The sequence below is a fragment of the Staurois parvus genome, unplaced genomic scaffold (genome assembly GCF_062004578.1).
Source record: "Staurois parvus isolate SC_StPar_1 unplaced genomic scaffold, SC_StPar_1.0 ptg000195l, whole genome shotgun sequence".
NCBI lineage: Eukaryota > Metazoa > Chordata > Amphibia > Anura > Ranidae > Staurois > Staurois parvus.
Window position 1 is genome coordinate 6016339 of NW_028317991.1, and position 22193 is coordinate 6038531.

At 44.8% G+C, this 22193-nt stretch overlaps 1 protein-coding gene across 1 annotated transcript in view; it reads left to right on the top strand.

Annotated features, from left to right (window-relative positions):
• The window catches only part of KCNJ6 (potassium inwardly rectifying channel subfamily J member 6), a 354451-nt gene that overhangs the window by 330720 nt on the left and 1538 nt on the right, over positions 1–22193 (top strand). The window lies entirely within an intron of this gene.

A 22193-nucleotide genomic window follows, 5' to 3' on the forward strand; every position in this document is an offset into this window, starting at 1 on the left:
GTATTATTGACAACACAGTGTATAAATAATGTCCTTAACAACAGTGCAGTGGTTCAATTATACCAGACACATTCACTAGTTGTGTGATACACAGTGCAAATAATAGTCCAAAAATTATATCTGATGGTGATGAAACCACGGATAAACTGAAAAAGAGGTGACTTGATTAAATCCCAGTGAAAGCTATGGTCCGGTGCCGTGCAGTAATAATGAGTAAATTGCACACTCACCAGAGGCGCAATATAAATGCGCATTTATGTCATATACACCAGAGGTCCCCTAGGTGTAAACTGTTTGCTTTTCAGGGAGCTGCTATCTTCAGACTTGATCTCTGACTACCAGGACCATTGTGCTTGTTTCACGTCTTTAGGGACTACAGAAGGTCTATTGTGTACTATTAGTCAGATGCTGACTTGAAGCAGCAAGGCATAACCACAGTGCAGCACTGCTAAGCAAGAAGAAGAGCCTGATGATGAGCAAACATGGCTGCCCTCATATGAATATATAATTACACACTGAACCTGATGCTTGAATGATTAACACACATTGATGATGTTATTTGCTTTAAAGGAATAAATAGTAGTTGTTCTGTGTATTGAATATTATCATTGTGTTGAGTAGGGAGCCATCTATTGGGTGTTCACTGAAACTGCACCTGTTTTTATTATTCCTCTTCAAAAAAGAACAGGAAGTGTTCATTAAAGTAAAGATTTCCCATAAACCACTGCAGCCATTTAGCTTCTAGAAGAATGCCAGTAAAGGTCTCCTCTATTCTCCCTTTGATACACTGTAAGTTCTTCCATTGTGTTTGTTAAAGTCACATACATAGCTAAACTGCATTCAAATGTATTCATTGTGATTTACAGGTAGCTGTTTGCAATAAATGTATTCATTGTATGCATTTGTGAGAAACGTGTACAAACATATTGTAATTTCAGTTTATGTGATTGTATTGCAGTTTTACAGAAGTAAATTCAGTTTTGGAATGGAACACAATGCTGCTTTTATCAGTATTGTTAGCTAACTGTTAGAAGGACAGCATAGTGGTTTGATTATAGTGAGGGCTAGTAAAAATGTAAATATATCTTTTTTTTTAGCCAAGAGGCAGTCCACATGCCTACAGTCAACAGGCTATAAAGCAGCCCCACTTGGGTTACAGTAGTTTTCGTCCAGCTTGTATGCAGTCTACCTTCTTGACTGCAGGTGGAGCTCGATCGTAGCGGCAGTGCAACTAGGGGACAACATTGGGAGAAACTGGATGTATCTATGGTTTCCTCGGTCCCCTAGAGCAGTGATCTGGTTGGATGTCCTGGATCCAGGTGACCCTGGTGGCCATCTTTAAGTCCCTACCTCCGGGTTTTGGCATGTTTTATGTGAGTGGCTAGTGTAGCAACAGGATACCCATCTGTCATGGACAGTACTAGCGGTAGGAAAAGGTTCCAGTGGAGTAGGGAAAAAGTAGGGCCTACGGCTGCCTCCTCAGGAAGCTCCCCTTTGAGTTGAGCCAGCCAGGCCTTATGACAGACGCTGTCTGCCGCTCAAATCCACATACCGCTGACTCTTCTCTGAACCTTTGTAAGTGCCCTAGTTGGGTGAGCTTCCATCGACAGGCCTGTTTGTAGTGTGTGACAAGCTCTGCAATGCATCTTTGTTGGCAAACTGGGACTTTGTGTGCTTTCTGACGCCACACCAACCTGCACCTACCCAACAGGCTCAAATGCTGGTCCGGTGGTAACTGTATCTCCTAGGCAAATGCCCAGTCAGTACTGACAAATGCACACTCCTGGCCTGTCAACGCACCTGATGCTCCCTGGCAGCACAGTGGTTTCTTTGGGAGGATTGAGCCCTGAATCATCATCAGCCCCGATACTAAAAGTTCCATACACACCTGTACAATCAGAACACTGTTTGCTGGCAAAATGTGGACATGGGGTTGGAGGCCTCCAAGACTCCACCAAGCCATCTGACTACATGTAGGGTGCAATTGCATTAGTTCAGGAAATGCAAAATATTGCAATAGATCTTGCCAGTCTAGGCCCTCAAAAGTCATGAGAAACTGGCTGGTGGTGGGTATCCACCCAAAATTTTTGGAGGTGGAGATTACCTTTAAACATGGCTTCAACATTTATGGTTTACTTTTTTTAGAGCAGATTACCTTCTTTTTGTTTCGTTACCTAACCAAGCTTGCTGAACGCTCTTCAAAAAAACCTTCATAAACAAGCCTTTCGTATGATTTTTATCAGTTGGTAAACAAGAATGCGTACAATGTTCTGTAATAACGCTCTCTGCACTCAGGATCAATTTTTATCCAAATACTAAATTCCTCTAATAAGACATCACAGAATCAGACACTTTTAAGATGTGCACAGAATATGTGCTGATTATATTAAACCGGGAAGATTAATGCTTTTGTATTAACTTTTCCCCACCATGCCCATAGGCCGCGCCTGAATAAAAATGACTTTTTTCAGATTGTGACAGAGAAATAAGCGAATATATCGATTTCCATACCAAATTATGAGCTTTGTACGAGGCTGAAAAATCTTGAAAAGTTGCTACCGGCCATGCAGGGTAAATAGTCATCGAGGGGCCTTCATCACTCTGACCTGACAGATCAATAGAAAGATATTTTATCACCATATTTTATACAGGCGGCTGGAGGTTTTCATACTTAATAGAGTACATTTTCGACCAATACATAAAGTTCTAACGGCGCGGTTAACAATCCTTGAGACAAGCTGTCTGGTTTGAGCGCTGATGTAGCGTGTGTGTTAATTAAGAATGGCCTGCGTTGTCAAATATACAATCTACGTTGGCGGCTCTCAGGCTTATTGTCTAGGCTTTTGTAAGGATGTGTTGTCTGCTTACCAAAGAGACGTTGGAGTAGGTGGAATGCGTGCCGTGAGAAGTTGGCAGAACATGGGATTGCGTTCTGATAGTTGCTAATGTTTTGGAGTACTTTACAGGGAATGTTGCTGATTAACTGAAATATTTAACGTGGTTGTAAACCTCTAAAATGAAAAATGAACAAAGCATATCCTTATATAAAGTGTACTTGTCTCAGTCCATAGCACCTAATGTGGATCTTGTCTGCTCCCTCCTTCTCCTGCAATCTTTATGTCAACCCAGACCCCCTCCCCCTGTTCCCCCAGCACACAACAGGTGGAGGACAGCCTCAGATGTGCATTTTTCCCCAATGAGACTGTATAGAGGGAGGGTGTGTCTATTCCATTCACTTGTGTCTCAGATTACACTCAGCTCTGTGCTGTGTAGCGTAAGATAGATCCCTGCCCCCTGCTTCATGTAAATTGAGAAATACCATCTGATTTCTGTACTTTGAAAGAAAGAGGAGAGAGGGCTACAGAAAAACAGGTACAACTAATGTAGGCGGATTCACTTCATAACTGTGTATCCCCTGAGGCTATTCACTTCAGTGAGCTTGTTTAAGGGTTTGATTAACATTTTAAAGCCCAACACCAAGAATTAGACAGAATCTACCCTTGAATAGCCCCCTACACACACACTGCATGGGTTAACTGCTCTTTAAGTCTAGAGGTGCATTAATCAATACTTATCTTATGTCTCGCTCTATCAGGCTCCCTCCAGCTGTGTGACCAGTCTTTTGAAGCCTCTTCTCTAGGACGCTCCTGGCCGTGGTTGCACTCCACATACAATCTAGGTTTATTAGCCCTGCATTGTACGTGGATATAATGCCCTCCAGGTTAGTTAGAGGTTGAGTAGCTGCCTGGGATGTGGGAGTGAGGTAGTGAGGTTACCTCAGGAAAGGTTGGGAGGCTATAACAGGTCAGGCCTTCTGGGGCCCTCCCACCTTTCCAGAAACCTGAGAGCTTTCTAGTAGAGGAGGGGAGGAGGCCCAGATCTGTATGTTTGAGGGACCTTGACCGATCCCCTGGCAGGAGGCTGGGCATGGTGACCAGGGCAACCCTCAAATGTGGCAGAGCCTTGAGGGAGGTGTGCAGTGTTTTGTGGAAGATGGATTGAGGACGGCTGGAGTGTGGAGCCTGGGAGGGGTGCTGGAAAGGTAGGGCGCTGGTAGAGGATATCCACTACCTCAACGTCTCTGAGGGAGGAGAGCCTGTGTAGCAGGGAAGGAGCCAGCCCAGCGTAAGGCCTGAAGGCAGCCACCAACCTACTAAGCTAGCAGGAGAGGACAATGTGAGTACTCCTACACCCCCTGGGCCAGATAAGGGGAGAGGGCGGTCAGGTGCAAGACCCAACTAGCTTCTCCTCAGGGACTGTTCTAAACTAACAGCTGTTGTCCCCCTTTGCCCAGGGATACTCTCAGGCAGCTGGGTGAAGAGAAGGAATCATCCGGGGTCTTAAGAGGTACACTTAAGAGCCTTTAGTGTTCCTTAAGAAGAGACTGTTGCTAACCAAATCTTTGAACATAGTTGCTAAAGACTTGTCCTCAAATTCTACAGTTCCTTGGGCATCCCATATACCCCTAGACCCCATTCAAGTTTAACCCTTAATAAAATCACAAAACCAAGCTCAAGGGCTGTTTACTGACTCCACTGTGAAAATTGTGAAAATGTTGCCTGGCCATGCAGAGCATAGGGGGACCCAAATCAATTCCAGCGGCCCTTACTAGGGTAGTGCTACAAGAAGACTCCGAGAGATTGTCCACAGCCTGGAGCACCAGATGGAGAAGAGGACAGCGCTGGACAGAGCGGGGAAATGTAAGTAAGAGACTCCTCCGCTCCTCTTAGACCAGGGTTGTCCAAACTATGGCACTCCAGGTGTTGAGGAACTGCAAGTCCCATTTGGCCTTGCAAGACTCTGACATCCACAGGCAAGACACCCAGAGGCATGATGGGACTTGTAGTACTTCAACAGCTGAAGGGCCATAGTTTGGACATCCCTGTCTTAGACCAAACAAGCATTTATTCCACGCACTGTGGGAGAATACATTTTGTTCAGTTCCTGGAGTTGGACTTTAAGCCCCCTGGCGGTATTCCCGAGTGTAGCTCGGGGTAAAGTTTCAGTACCAGAAGCGGTAACCCTGAGCTACACTCGGGAATACCATGCGGCGCTGCTCCGGGATCCCTCGATCACTTACCTTGTCCTGCGCTCCCGCGATGTCCCTCCTGCAGTGTCCCCGGCAATGTCCTCCAGCCGATGCCGGCATCTGTCATCTGGGTTCCGTTCCCTGCGACGTCGGGATGTATGGGGGATGGAATCGGCAGGAAATTTGAAAATGACAAAAAGTGACATTCACTAAATACACTAAAATCACATAGTATAACATTCCCGTATCAAACCATTTCACATACATTTTGTCCCGAGGGCTTTGTCCTGCGCCCTGCCTGCATTTTTACTGTTCTTTCTGCCTGGAAACTGAGAAACGTCCATGGCGTCCAAAAAGCGTCCCTTTAGGTCAAAAGCGGTTTTAGACCGGCTAGAGAACAGCGATAGTAAATCAGAACCACTTGCAGAATTGAGTGATAATGATTCGTGGGGGAAATTCGTCATCAGACACTGAAAACGATTCTGCGACTTTGCTCAGTGATGTGTGAACTTGGCGCTATATTTCAAATTTCAGTGTTTTTGGTTTGATTATATTATTGAATTAAATTTATTATTATTATATTATTATTTTTTATGATTATTTATTAAATTATAATGTATGATTTTGTGTTTCAAATTTTATCATACCCGGGATGTTTACTAGATTCTTGTTCGGACAGATTTCAGTGAGTTATTGCTAAAAATTACAGCCTACAATAAAAAAAATACATATATCCATACAAAAAAATGTACCGCTTTGAGCACAGAAATATGGACATAATCAGACCGCCAGGGAGATTAAAGTAAAACTGAACTCAAGAAGTGAAGATTTTCTTTGTTATAGCGTTGCGTAAGAAATGTTAATTGTGCCTAAGCAGTACCCTAAAACAACTATCCTTGGTCTGGAATTCATGCTAAAATATAGCAGTGTACTTCCTGGTATGTGAGTGTGCCTAGGCACTCCTGTATTTTACAGCCTCATAGCTGAATATCTGCAGTGTGAGATCTAAGGAACTGCAGCCTCTGACTGCTAGTCTCAGGAGATTTGGTGTCAAATTCATTGTCACTGCTCACTGTTCTCCTTGCTGGAGGCATGAGGAAACAAAGACTTGTCTCTACCTAGGCACCTCCATACAGAGACACAATGCAGAACAAGGCATGGTAAGTTAGTAGATTAGTCGCAGGGAGACCGCAGACTACTTATGACTAGTCCTTTGCCCTCTGCCTGCCATATTTGGGGCACTGTGACCAGAGTTCAGGTAAAGTGTCAAGCCGCCCAAAATTAATATTTTCATTTTCTACAGATTTCGACCCGTGAATGAGATCACAATTAGTGGATGCATGCATTTCATCATGTATGGTATGATGCAGTCTGTCACTGGCATTAATATGGCAGTTTTTGTTTTTCTGACTCTCCCCATATGTATAATTCTATTACCTGTTGATCCTGCAACACAGCTGTTAATTCCGTGGTGAATTCTCACATCTTAGACTACTACATGGACATGTAGTTTTAAGGGAAGTTGAATCCATATTTTACCTCCCCCCTCATAAAAATGTTAAATAAATTATTAAATTAAATCTTTCTGTTTCCATTGCATATCTTATTTTAGAACCAGTGATATTATCAGTAGCTCTCTTTGCTTCTCTATGTAGCATAGGCAGATCATGGCTGGTGGGCCACCTGAAAACAGGAAGCAGTGGTAACTCCTACATGTGATGCTGAGCCACCATGTTTGAAACAGGCAGGCTGGGGAGGAAAGTGCTAAATGATGCTGAGTGTCCTCCAGCTAGTAAATGAGATGGGCTCCATCTGACATACTGCAGCTTCTAATGCATACTGTGAATCTAAGCAGTTTCAGTACAGCTGTGCAAGAATGGTTAGGCTGGTGTTCAGCTTTAAATCAGTGACAAATAAAGTGGTAGTAAAGTCGTTTATTAAATAAAAAAAGCAGATCCCCCGGCTGGCTTAAAGTGTTACTAAACCCACAACAGTACAATCAGTCTGTATATGCAGTAAAGCATGCTTGTTATACCCACTGTGGAACCTAAGGGGTTAATCCTCTGCATTGTGTAAAAACACTGTTTCATCCTGTCTTCTCTGATCCTCCCCTTCCCCCAGTGCCCCCTTTTATCTCCTGATAAGACATATTGTGTGGAGTCACTCTGCACATGCTCAGTTTGGTGTGTATTGCTGTGCATTCATACACATTACATGCACTGCTCTGAAAAAAGTACGGTTTCCCCCAAGTGCTTGCCACAAACCAGTGCTTGTCAGCGCAATGCACCAGTATGAACTGCTTCCATTTACATACCTTATTGTTTTACAGGTCCTTGCATTGAAAATAATGTGCTGATGCATCTAGTGTGACTGGACCCTTACTTACTTTAGTGTTACTAAACCCACAACAGTAAAATCAAACTCTATATACAGTAAAGCATGCTTGTTATACTCACTCTGGAACCTAAGGGGTTAATCCTCTTCATTGTGTATAAAGGCTATTTGATCCCGTCTTCTCTGATCCTCCCCTTCTTCTACTGTCCCCATTTCATCTCCTGATAGAACAGAGCCTTGGGGGCAAGCTGCACATGCTCAGTTTGGTGTGTATTGCTAGAGAGTTTTTTCTTTTTCTTGGGAGGGTGCATGTGATTAGCACAGGGCCAATCAGCACTGTCCAGACAGAGGGTCAGGGGTCCTGCATCCTCCTAGTGCAGAAAGAAAACTCCTCCTACAAGCTTAAACCACTGCTCTGTTGGACACTGATAGAAGTCAGAAGACTGAGAAAAGGTATTTAGCAGTTTATATTTACTAAAATAATTGCATTTCCATGTTCTGTGTACTGTGGGAGACCAGATATAGTGAATGCAGGGTCCGGGGAGACCAGATATAGTGAATGCAGGGTCCGGGGAGAGCAGATATAGTGAATGCAGGGTCCTGGGTCTAGCAATAGTCATAATGTGCTAGTATGAACTACATATGCATGAAAGTCACAAAGCCACAGCACTGAAAGTGGGCCGTAAATGTGATCTGAGCTGCGCACGTGCGGCTTAGGTCACATTTCTTGCTGATAGACAGGGAGTCATTTATGAGAGGAGATCTCTATGGTCTCTTTGTTATAAAAACCCTGCCTATTAGCGAGTTTTTTATACCAAGACTTCACTACCACTTTATAGTCTACTCCAGCTAACTTAAGCAACAGTTTTCCTTTTGGATAAAAAGTTAAACCATATAAGCGGACCATTGGGACTGCCCCTCCATCCCATTTCTTGTAATTGCCTCTTTTGCTGGACAGCTTGATCTGCATGTAAAGGTGGTGAAAATACAAAAAAGGCACGCAAAATAAAAATAGGAATTAAACTCAGTGCTGTCATTACAGGTATTGTCCACATACAGCTACCAGACTACAATAGAAATGTATACATTTTTAATCTTAAAGCAGAGATCCAGTGAAAATAAAAAAAAACTAAAAGTCAGCAAGTACAAAACTGTAGCTGCTGACTCTTATAAAATGGACACATACCTGTCCCTCAGTGCCCCCCCCCCCCCCCCCCGCAGCCTGTGTTCCTGGCACCGTCATCTTCAGTGTGGGCACCCGCCTATGACAGCTTGCGGCTTCACAGCTTAATGCTCCCTGCACATGTGCGAGTAGCGCTGCGCTTTGTGAATGGTCCCATAGTCTTCTGGGACCTGTCATGTGTGCCAGAAGACTACAGGGAGAGGGGGGAGGGGAGACAACTTCCACTTCTGATCGCCTAGCCGGGTACCTGGGAGCGGGTACCTGTCAATTTCAGGTACCCAATCCCCCCCACTCCCCAAACATGCCAATCCTTAAAGCGGAGCTCCACCCAAAAGGGGAAGTTCCACTTTAAGGACTGCTCCCCTGCTCCCCATTAAGGATTGGTACCTTTGGGGGGCGGGTACCAAAATTTAACAGGTACCCACTCCCACTTCCGGTCCGATCGCCTAGGCCAGGGGTCTGCAACCTTTAAGACATAAAGAGCCACTTGGACCCGTTTCCGAAGGGAAAAAAAGAGACTGGGAGCCGCAAAACCATTGCAACATTTAAAACAAATCCGACACTGCATATATTGCAAAAAGCGCTCTGGTCATGAAGGGGGTTTAAGGGCCCAGTAAGCAAAGGGTTAATCAGGGCCACAGTGTATCGTCATAATCACAATCAATTGGTGGGCAACCATTTTTTTCAACTGAGCCAAATCTCGCCAAAACCACGATTGAAATGTATTTTGAGAGCCACATTTTTAAAACTGAAAATACATCCCCCATATAGTAATTCATCCCCCATATAGTAATTCATCCCCCATAGTAATTCATCCCCCATATAGTAATTCATCCCCCATAGTAATTCATCCCCCATATAGTAATTCATCCCCCATAGTAATTCATCCCCCATATAGTAATTAATCCTCCATAGTAATTCATCCCCCATATAGTAATTCATCCCCCCTATAGTAATTCATCCCCCATATAGTAATTCATCCCCCCTATAGTAATTCATCCCCCATATTAATTCATCCCCCATATTAAGTCCCCAAGTCCCCCCTGTGTCAATTCCCTTACCTTTGCTCCACGCGTTCCTCTCGCCGTGTTCCCGCGCCGTTCCGGTGTAGCATGAAAATCTGTCTCCTATGAGGATCTGTCCCCCTCGACATATCTGCGCATGTGCCAGTTTCAGGCATTAGCAGCCGATCGGCGATCTCCGGCACATGCGCAGATACGTTGAGGGGGACAGATCCTCATAGGAGACAGATTTTCATGCTACACGGGTCTTCAGGGCGGACTGTGAGAGGAGCCTAGCGGGAGCCTAGCTCCGCGGGCCGGATTAAAAGGTCCGCCGGGCCGTAGTTTGCCCATTGCTGCCCTATTGCCTGTCACCTGGTGGGCAGTGTGCTACGGAGCCGCAGCCAAGGTGAAAAAGAGCCGCATGCGGCTCTGGAGCCGCGGGTTGCCGACACCCGGCCTAGGCGATCGGAAGCGGAAGGTGTCCTCCCTCCCTGTAGTCTTTTGGGAAACGTGACAGGTCCCAGAAGACTACAGGACCATTCATGAAGCGCAGCACTACTCGCACACTTGCGCAGTGGGTACCCGGCTATGAAGCCGCAAGCTGTCACAGCCAGGTGCCCACACTGAAGATGCCGGCCTCCTAGAATACAGGACGGCCGGTGAAACGGGGTGCGGGGATCACACCGCTGGACCGAGGGACAGGTAAGTGGCTGTTTTTTAAAAGTTCCTTTCACACAAAGTGAATGTACATGCACTTTCTTTTAGGGTTATGCTAATTCTTTATAAATCAACCCCTATGATTTATGCATAGAGACAACACAGCACAAGTATTTCCCTTTCAGGCAAACTCTCTCTGTTAAAACTTCACTCAGACCTGTATGGATGGAGAGGGAGGCATCACTTCTCTGACTTGTTCACTTGTGTATATACATTTCCACTTGAGTTATTGAGGTCTGTATGTCACAGGATTTTTACAACAAGCAGTAATGAGAAACAGGAAAGTACACTGTATTGTCAATAGTATTGGGCCGCCTGCCTTTATTCACACGAACTTTAATGGCATCCCAGTCTTAGTCCGTAGGGTTCAATATTGAGTTGGCCCACCTTTTGCAGTTATAACAGCTTCAACTCTTCTGGGAAGGCCGTCCACAAAGTTTAGGAGGGTGTCTCTGGGAAGGTTTGACCATTCTTCCAGAAGCACATTTGTGAGGTCAGGCACTGATGTCGGGGGAGGAGGTCTGGCTCGCAGTTTCTGTTCTAATTCATCCTGAAGGTGTTCGATCGGGTTGAGCTCAGGACTGATGAATCGAGAGTCACACTGTTCCCCACCACCGGACATGTTTACGCGTGGGGAACACCATGCCAAGCTTAAGATCAGAACTGTTTTGTGCCAACGGTAAAGCATGGTGGCGGCACAATCATGGCTTGGACAACCATATCTTGGTATTCTGCAGGCCCCATCATCACCTTTAAAGGTAGAGTCACTGCCAGAAACTGTGTACAGATTTTGGCCAACCATGTGCACCCCATGATGCAGACATTGTTTCCCAAAGACAGCGCCATTTATCAAGACAATAATGCTCCCATTAACACAACTGGTGTTGTCAAATTGTGCTATGATGAGCATGCAGATGAAGTCTCGCACCTTCCCTGAGCACTGTAGTCGCCGGACCTCAATATCATAGAGCCACTATGGTCAATTTTAGAGAACAGGGTTTGGGCTGGTTTTCTGCCTCCAGCATCTATGCAAGAACAATTTTATTGGGAATGCTTGACCATTCCTCCAGAAGCGCATTTGTGAGGTCAGGCACTGATGTTGGAAGAGAAGGCCTGGCTCGCAGTCTCTGCTCTAATCCATCCCAAAGGTGTTCTATCAGGTTAAGAGTAGGCCAATCAAGTTCCTCCACCCCAAGCTGGCTCATTCATGTCTTTATGGACCTTGCTTTGTGCACTGGTGTGCAGTCATGATGGAACAGGAAGGGGCCATCCCCAAACTGTTCCCACCAAGTTAGGAGCATGAAATTATCCAAAATGTCTTGGTATGCTGACGAACTAAGGAGCCAAACCCAACCCCTGAAAAACAACCCCACACCATGCTCCCCCCTCCACCAAACTTTACACTTTGCACAATGCAGTCAGGCAAGTACCGTTCTCCTGGCAACTGCCAAACACAGACACATCCATTGGATTGCCAGACAGACAAGTGTGATTGGTCACTCCAGAGAACATGTCTCCACTGCTCTAGAGTCCAGTGGCGGCATGCTTTACACCACTGCATCCGATGCTTTGCATTGCACATGGTGATGTAAGGCTTGGATGCAGCTGCTCGGCCATGGAAACCCATTCTATGAAGCTCTCTACACACTGTTGTGCTAATCTGAAGGCCACACGAAGTTTGGAGGTCTTTAGCTATTGACTATGCAGACAGTTGGCGACTTCTGCGCACTTTGCTGTTCAGCATGCGCTGACCCCGCTCTGTCATTTTACGTGGCCTACCACTTGGTGGCTGAGTTGCTGTTGTTCCTAGTTGCTTCCACTTTGTTATAATACCACTAACAATTGACAGTGGAATATTTAGTAGCCAGTTAATTTCACGGATGGACTTGTTGCACAGGTGGCAACCTATCACGGTACCACGCTTGGAGTCACTGAGCTCCTGAGAGGGACCCATTCTTTCACAAATGTTTGTAGAAGCAGTCTGCATGCCTAGGGGCTTGATTTTATACACCTGTGGCCATGGAGGTGATTGGAACATCTGAGTCGTATGGTTTGGAGGGCTGGCCCAATACTGTTGGCAATATAGTGTATATGTAAACTAGCTATGACCGCCATCTGTTGGCTACCTGTATATTTACAGTATTTACTTGACGAAAAAAAAATTGAGAAATATGTTTAGAAATTTTAGTCATAACCATAACAAAAAAAATTACAAAAAAGCACAACAGGAGTGATATAGACAGTTCTGTTAGATTTTTAAACTCCTTTTGCTTTTTTAACCCTTTCAGATTAACGTCTCTCACTTCCTGTACTGGTGACCATACAAGAAAAAAGTTGAAAGGTTCCCATTGTGGACACAAAAAAGCAAAAACCTGATGGAGGTTATAACCCTTCTCCAGAACACAAATTCTGGCTGTGGTTTCTATTTAAATAATACACAGATCAATATAGGGGACCTCAGGGGGGAAATCAAGGTGTTTTGGTCCAATGACAGGATATTCAGGAGCTGTGTATGCATTTCGAGGTTTCTGTGGGATTTGCTTGTGAGCTCAGCGCTGGAAATGGAAGGCAGCGGGTGGAAGGGTGGTGGGAGAATGCAGACAGCAGATACACAGGAGAGACATAGAGGATTTATACTGTTTGATCAGAGATGAAAGGACAGACCCTGGGAAAGAGTGCGGAGATTACCACGTGCCCTAAATTCTGATTCATCAAGACATAACACCCAGCTGACTCTCCAAATCTTCAGTGAATACAGGCATTTCTATCGCTTTCATGTACATTAGAAGGACAAGAGGATAAACTGGGTCTGCTGCAAGAAAAGTAAAAAAGAGAGAAGCAGCATTACTGGGAAAGGTGAAGCACTGATAATGAGCAATGTTCTGTAACCCAGAACTACTTGTAAGGATTGAAAGCAAAACCATTATGCCTTTTCAGTCATTTTTTAAATGAAATTACATTTTTTCATATACACTGCTGAAAAAAATGAAATGAACATTTTGAAGATCTCAATGGGGAAAAATCTCCTGCTGGATATCTATACTGATATGGACTGTATAATGTTGTTAGGAATGTAAAGATGCCCCATTGTTTGATGGAAATGAAAATACTCAACCTACAGAGGACTGAATTCAAAGACACCCCGAAAATCAAAGTGAAAAAAATGATGCAGCAGGCGAGTCCATTTTGCTGAAATTTCATTGCAGCAACTCAAAATGGTCCTCAGTACTTTCTATGGCCCCCATGTGCTTGTATGAATGCCTGACAACGTCGGGGAACGCTCCTAATGAGACGATGGATGGTGTCCTGGGGGATTTCCTCCCAGATCTGGACCAGGGCATCACTGAGCTCCTGGACAGTCTGAGGTGCAACCTGGTGGCGTCAGATGGACTGAAACATGATATCCCAGAGGTGTTCTATTGGATTTAGGTCAGGCGATTGTGGGGGCCATTCAATGGTATCAATTCCTTCATCCTCCAGGAACTGCCTGCATACTCTCGCCACATGAGGTTGGGCATTGTTGTGCACCAGGAGGATCCCAGGACCCACTGCACCAGCGTAGGGTCTGACAATGGGTGCAAGGATTTCATCCCGATACCTAATGGCAGTCAGGGAGCCATTGTCTAGCCTGTAGAGGTCTGTGCGTCCCTCCATGGATATGCCTCCCCAGACCATCACTGACCCACCACCAAAAGGGTCATGCTGAACGATGTTACAGGCACCATAGCATTCTCCACGGCTTCTCCAGACCCTTTCACGTCTGTCACATGTGCTCAGGGTGAACCTGCTCTCATCTGTGGTGGACCTGTTAATTCTGGTGTTCAATGGCAAATGCCAATTGAGTTCTATGGTGCCGAGCAGTGAGCACAGGGCCTGCTAGAGGATGTTGGACCCTCAGGCCACCCTCATGAAGTCTGTTTCTGATTGTTTGGTCAGAGACATTCACATCAGTGGCCTGCAGGAGGTCATTTTGTAGCGCTCTGGCAGTGCTCATCCTGTTCCTCCTTGCACAAAGGAGCAGATACCGGTCCTGCTGATGGGTTAAGGACCTTCTACAGCCCTGTCCAGCTCTCCTAGAGTAACCGCCTGTCTCCTGGAATCTCCTCCATGCTCTTGAGACTGTGCTAGAGACACAGCAAACCTTCTGGCAATGGCACGTATTGATTTGCCATCTTGGAGGAGTTGGGACTGCCTGTGCAACCTCTGTAGGGTCCAGGTATCGCCTCATGCTATCAGTAGTAGTACCTAGCCAAATGCAAAACTAGTGAACAGTCAGAAAACATGAGTAGGGGAAAAAAATGTCAGTGGCCTCCACCTGTATTTACATACCTTATTATTTTACAGGTCCTTGCATTGGCATGCGTTGAAAATAATGTGCTGATGCATCTAGCGTGACTGGACCCTTAAAGTGTTACTAAACCCACAACAGTAAAATCAATCTCTATATACAGTAAAGCATGCTTGTTATACTCACTGTGAAACCTAAGGGGTTAATCCTCTTCATTGTGTATAAATCTGTTTGATCCTGTCTTCTCTGATCCTCCCCTTCTTCTACTGTCCCCATTTCATCTCCTGATAGAACAGAGCCTTGGGGGCAAGATGCACAAGCTCAGTTGGGTGCATGTGATCAGCACAGGGCCAGTCAGCACTGTTCAGATCGAGGGTTAGGGGTCCTGCAGCCTCATAGGACAGTGAGAATATAAACTCCTCCTGCAAGCTTTAACCAGTGCTCAGCTGAACACTGATAGAAGTCACATGACTGCTGTATACTGCTGATGAGAAAAGGTATTTAGCAGTTTATATTTACAAAAATAATTGCATTTCCATGTTGTTTGTACTGCAGGAGATCAGATATAGTGAATGCTGGGTCCGGGGTTTAGTAACACTTTAATGCAAAAAAAATGTGAGGAAACAGTAGTCTCTCTGCAGAGGCCTGATACACCACCTGCCAGAGCTAGCATTCTCCAATCAGCACAGAACTGATTGGAGAGCTGTAGTTCTGACTCAGAATGGGGCATGTTGGACTGCTGCAGAGAGCACTGCATCCACACATAAAGCATAGGTTTATCGCTACAGCATGCTGGCAGGGGACAGGCTCTTCTACTCAGGATGCGGCTGCTTTAGCAAGAAAATGAAATGTAAGACATTGAACAACTTTTGTTTTGATTCACCTGTAATCATTTAGCTGATATAAACCAAATGTTAAGTTGGCCTTCAGGCTGGGTTCACATATGTGTGGTATATTGCATGTGATTTGCACAGGAGCCGCACCACATTCCTGTGCAAATCACATGCGATTTGTGTGCGGTGCGATTGGAGCCAGACATTTTGTATGGCTCTATTCGCACTGCACCCGCACCAAAAACGTGCAGGACCCTTTTTTGTGTCCGCACTAGAATCGAATTGCATGGGTATTCACACCTATCTGATCCAATTCTGCACATCGCACTGCGTATTGCGGACCGTTTTTGGGGTGTTGTTAACATACACACCCGCAGCAGTTTGCATGCATGGGGTGCGATTCTGATGCGGTGCAGAATGCGGCGAATTCCACACCACATCAGTGTGAACCAGGGCTTAAGGATGAAAAATGTCCACAAAAAAAACCCAGTATTGCGTTTCCCATGTGAAGATCAGAGTGGTGGAGTCTTATCAGTATATGTTCATGTCTGACCCACCCCACCCATTCAAGCAACCTCACTTTTTTAACCTCCTTAGCGGTGTTCCCGAGTGTAGCTCGGGGCAAAATTTCTATACCAAGAGCGGTAACCCTGAGCTACACTCGGGCTTACCATGCGGCGTTCTCTGAGGGTCCCTGCAGCACTCACCTTGTCCTTCGCTCCTGCGATCTGTCCCCTCCAGCGTCCCCGGCCATCTCCTCCGGCCGATGCCGGCATCCGGCTTCTGTGTTCCGGTCCCTGTGACGTCGGGACGTACGGGCGCCGGTACCGGCGGGAAATTTGAATTTTTTTAAAAATGTAATTTTTGCTGTCATTGCTATTTCAATGCATTTCACATACATTTTGTCCCTACTGCTTTGTCCTGTGCCCTGCCTGCATTTTGAATGTTCTTTCTGCCTGGAAACTTAGAAAAGTCCATGGCGTCCAAAAAGCGTCCCTTTACGTCAAAAGCGCTTTTAGAACAGCGATAGTAAATCAGAACCACTTGCAGAATTCAGTGATAATGATTCGTGGGGGAAATTCGTCATCAGACACTGAAAACAATTTTGCGACTTTGCTCAGCGATGTACGAATTTGCCTCTGTATTTCAAATTTCAGTGTTTTTGGTTTGATTATATTATTGAATTAAATTTATTATTATTATATTATTATTTTTTATGATTATTTATTAAATTATAATTTATGATTTCGTGTTTCAAATTTTATCATATCCGGAATGTTTACTAGACTCTTGTTCGGACAGATTTCAGTGAGTTATTCCTAAAAATTACAGCCTACAATAAAAAACTACATATTTCCATGCAAAAAAATGGTACCGCTTTCAGCACAAAAAAACGGAAAGAATCATACTGCCGAGGAGGTTAAATAAGAGTCCTAGCATCTAGTCATATTTACCACCAAGTCTGGGAGAGACCCGATGGACCACTTGGTCTTTCTTCTGTAATCACTCATCTATGTTTCTACATACTCTCATCCACGGTCCCACCACCATTCCAGTCCTCTGATCTCGAGTGCTGGAACATGGGTGGGGACTTCAAGCAGAGTAGCTTGCCTCAAGTAGAGTGGTTTATGTATTACAGTCATCCTGGAAGATCAAAGGACCCCAGATTAATGGGCGTTAGAATTTTAAATAACATGAGATTGGTTAGGAGTAGAGGGTATGACTTGGTTTTAACCTTTCCACTGCCAAATCCTGTGATACAACGGCAGAAGTGCCAGCATGTACGCAAACTCCAGGCTGCTATGGCAGCTGGGACTTTTTTTTACACTTTCTAAGCCGACTGTCAACTTCTTATACTACACTTCAATCATCTCATTTGCTGTAATGTGCCATAATATGTTTGGTATCTATTAATATGACACAGCCCAAAAAAAATGGGTTAGGCATGTAGGTGGAAAGGATTCCGCTTTCCTGACCAGCCCATGTGAGATGAGGGTAGGAAGCGGCCTGAGCCGTTGTTCCTCTGCAAACCACGCCCTATGATGCATTTCACCCCGTCCATGGGGGCTTAGTCATAGTGGGAGCTTGAAGGACAATGGTTCTTATGTATCATTAGCCGCTATGGAAGGCTTGTGGAAAATTTGAATGGGAAGGATAAAGAGGTAGTAAATGTGTCGTGAAGGAAGTAGAAGACGCAGGAAATGAAAATTTAAATAAAAATACCAAATAAAAAATGAAAGAAGAAAAAAAAAAGAAAAAATAAATAAATACAGAAAAATATGGAACAAGAGTGAAAATGAGGATAAATAGAAAGAAAGAAAAAAAAAAGCGCAGAACAAAAAATAAATAAAGAATAAGAATTGAAGATGAACTTAAAAAATGGAAAATAATAATATGATATTAATGAAAAAGAAAAAAAAAAGTTTAATTGAAATAAAATGTATATATGTGATATAAAAATATGTGACAAGTACAAAAATATGTGAATCTAAACATCATTATGAACATCTGACACTCCAAGTTTATTTTCAGGTCACAAAAAATGGGTATTGTGTTTTGTGTGCAGTAAAATTATTATTCTTTTTACTGAAAAGATGACATATAATTTTTTTTTTTTTTGCAACTGCAACCATTGTATTTTGCAGGGCATTTCAGAAAATATATCATGTTTTGGAAGTTTTCAGTAATATTCAAGCCTAAAATGTACAAAAAATTATAAACCAGCACTGGCAGCAAAATACAGTATATCTATCTATCTATCTATCTATCTATCTATCTATCTATCCATCCATTCAGTCGTATCCGACCCTTGGCGATTGCATGAACCGTCACTCGTAAGCGACTTTTTCCATGAATTCTCTTAGCAATTATTTTTACTGGGTAGGTTGCCAGGTCTTTCCCCAACCCCCTACCATGCAGGAGATCCCGCATGGCCAGGGATAAAGCAAAATATATACACTGCTCCAAAAAATGTAAGGAACACTTTTTAATCAGAGTACAGCGTCAAGTCAATTAAACTCCTGGGATATTGATCTGGTCAGTTAAGTAGCAGAGGGGGTTGGTAATCAGTTTCAGCTGCTTTGGTATTAATGAAATTAACAACAGGTGCACTAGATGGGCAACAATGAGATGACTCCCAAAACAGGAATGGTTTTACAGGTGAAGGCCAGTGACATTTTTTTCCCTACTCATCTTTTCTGACTGTTTTTCACTAGTTTTGCATTTGGCTAGGGTCAGTGTCACTACTGGTAGCATGAGGTGATACTTGGACCCTACAGAGGTTGCACAGGCAGTCCAACTCCTCCAGGATGGCACATCAATACGTGCCTTTGCTAGAACGTTTGCTGTGTCTCCCAGCACAAGAGCATGGAGAAGATTCCAGGAGACAGGCAGTTACTCTAGGAGATCTGGACAGGGCCGTAGAAGGCCCTTAACCCATCAGCAGGACCGGTATCTGCTCCTTTGTGCAAGGAGGAACAGGATGAGTACCGCCAGAACCCTACAAAATGACCTCCAGCAGGCCACTGGTGTGAATATCTCTGACCAAACAATCGGAAACAGATTTCATGAGGGTGACCTGAGAGCACGACGTCCTCTGGCAGGCTCTGTGCACCATAGAGCTCAATTGGCATTTGCCATTGAACACCAGAATTAGGTCCGCCACTGGCGCCCTGTGCTTTTCACAGATGAGAGCAGGTTCACCCTGAGCATATGTGACAGATGTGAAAGGGTCTGAAAAAAGCTGTGGAGAACGTTATGCTGCCTGTAACATCCTTCAGCATGACCGTTTTGGTGGTGGGTCAGTGATAGTCTGGGGAGGCATATCCATGGAGGGACGCACAGACAATGGCACCCTTACTGCCATTATGTATCGGGATGAAATCTGTGGACCCATTGTCAGGCCCTACACTGGTGCCGTGGGTCCTGGGTTCCTCCTGGTGCCTGACAATGCCCGGCCTCATGTGGCGAGAACAGGGGCGGACTGACCATTTGGAAACTCGGCACTGCCCAAGGGCCCAGGGTCAGTAGGGGGCCCCATGAGATGCCCCTGGTACCTTTTTCATAGGCTTTTTTGAGTTTGGGCAAGGACACTGGGGCCCCATGAGTTGTCAATCTGCCCCTGGGCGAGAGTATGCAGGCAGTTCCTTAAGGATGAAGGAATTGATACCATTGAATGACCCTCACGTTCGCCTGACCTAAATCCAATAGAACACCTCTGGGATGTCATGTTTCGGTCCATCCGATGCCTCCAGGTTGCACCTCAGACTGTCCAGGAGCTCAGTGATGCCCTGGTCCAGATCTGGGAGGAAATACCCCAGGACACCATCCATCATCTCATTAGGAGAATGCCCCGACGAGCACGTGGGGGCCATACAAACTACTGAGGACCATTTTGGGTTGATGAAATTAAATTTTAGCAAAATGGACTAGCCTGCTGCATCATTTTTTCACTTTGATTTTCAGGGTGTCTTTGAATTCAGTCCTCTGTAGGTTGATAATTTTAATTTTCCATCAAACAATGGGGCATCCTTACGTTCCTAACACATTATCCATCCATATCAGTATAGATATCCAGCAGGAGATTTTTTCCCCAATGAGATCTGATGTGTTTTCAAAGTATTTCTTTAATTTTTTTGAGCAATGTATTTCCCTTGCTGGTCAATAACCTGTACTGTGCATTAAAAATGAAATTGAAGGCATTCATGTTATGGGTAATGTTTTAAGAGTAAAAGAGGTAGGCCAAGTAAGAGGAACCCCAATGCAGACATTGCTGGCGGGTCCCTACATCTCTCGGTGCTTTAATACTGAATATCTATAATGAGTCACATTAGGTATCATTACACATTACTTCCACAGGCATGCCGCTACTGTTATAAAATAGATTATATATCTCATTCCGCACAGCTTAGTTGTTGGCCCTTGTGCATGCAAACCCCAAACAATCACTCGCTTGACAATCAGCATCAGCACGGAACACAATATCTGCCAATACTCCTGGTGTGAAGTTGAAGGTGAGGAGATTTAGAGCGGTAACATTTCAGATTCCTCAAAGGGCCGCTTTGTCAAGGTGTAAACAAACACAGCCGCTTCACATCTTGGCAAAGAGGCTCATCACTAGGGCTGTCAGCTCATCTCTTCAAAGAAAACCCATTACGAGAGAATGCAGGCTGACATTTCCGGTCTCCTGCAGAAAACGCTGGCTGCTCTGCCATCTCTGGAATTAATACTTTGGGCCAGTGACCTGGAACAAGCATGCAGTGAAGGTACTTAGAGCAAAGTCCAAGCTTCTGATCTGTATACTTGTCTCTTGCTGGGGACTGAGAAAGCACTGAAGTCCATGGATTTGTATGACAGCCAGAGGGGACTAGCATTTTTAGAAGAAACATTAGCAGTAGCTATCTGTTAAAGTAGTGTTCAAAGACTTAATCTTTTGAAATCTGCAGCTTTTGTTAAAAGAAAACCAGGTCATCCTGCCCTAAATGTGCTTGTACAGGCACTTCCTTTTAATGGGTTGACAATGCTCTGTCCCTGTTTCCTGGTGTTGTCACCCTGTCACAGAGGCTTGCAGTGGAGACTACAGGTGTTCATGCTAGTGCACATTCTGTGGACATGTTCAGCCATCACTATTAGGAAATTCACTGCACAATGTCTTGTTGGGCCATCATTCCTCTTTTCAACCGTTATTCAGAACTCCTGCTGCTACAGGAAATACTCAAATGGACATTGAAGTATTTACACATTCCTTATAAGCAGTAAATGGAATTTAAAACAAGTCCTCACTGATCACTGTAGCTACAGGCACTGAGGAGCAATTTATCCTCAAAGTTCATAGTAAAACCACTAAAGTAGTTTAAAAGAGATATGGGAATTAAAAAATATAAACATTCATGTTCACCTAGGTGGATGCAGCATTGGTCCAATACGGCACCTGCCCCCCTCATCCTCTAAGACTGAGAACCTAGTGATCACATGACTGCTGATCACTTAGTTCTTGGTCTTTAATGAGCAGAGAACGGTGACTGTCACTGCTCTCTGCTTTGCCCCTCCAGTGCTCATTGGAGTGCCAGGCTGTGGAGGGGCATGAGCGGCTCCCTGAGAGCCAGCTGCCCCACTGGAATCCGGGTGGATCCTGACATTAAAGTCAGGATCCTTATAGAGTCTGGAGTGGCTATGTGATATCAGTTGAGAACAGACTTTAGCCAGCTGTTGGCTGCATATGGGTCACAAGTGCAGAACTAAGTGAACTACTGTGACCCACTGGAGAAGTAGGGCCAAAAGAACTTTGGCTCTACTTCTCCTTTGAGTCAGTTCTCTTGGTAGGTCAACTCACCCTGCTTACTTTTTCAGCAGGGCACCTACTCTGTGTGTGCATTAGATATTAGAAGGCTGGCAGGTTCTCTCACTACTAGGAGAGGGGTAGTGGGAGCTGAGCTGCTTACTGGCAAGAGCAATGAGCTGAGCTGCTGAGTGACTACTGGGAAAGGAGGGGGCAGGGCAAGCTGAGAGTCACAGCTGGGAGGGAGAAACAGGGGAAGCTGAGCTTCCAGGTCACTGCTGGGAGGGAGGTAATAGGGGAAGCTGAACTTCAGAGTCATTGCTGGGAGGGGAAAGTAAATTGCTGAGTCACTTCTGGGAGGAAGCAGTAGAGGGGAGCTGAGCTGCTGAGCCAGTCCTGGCAGGAGCTGATATTTTGAGAGAATAACTGGTTAATAGTCTGGGCACAGGTTCACTTTGAAAATAACTCACTGGTGACTTCAGTATGTTGGTGTCGCCATTCTCCTTCTGGGTTTTTCATTAATTGAGA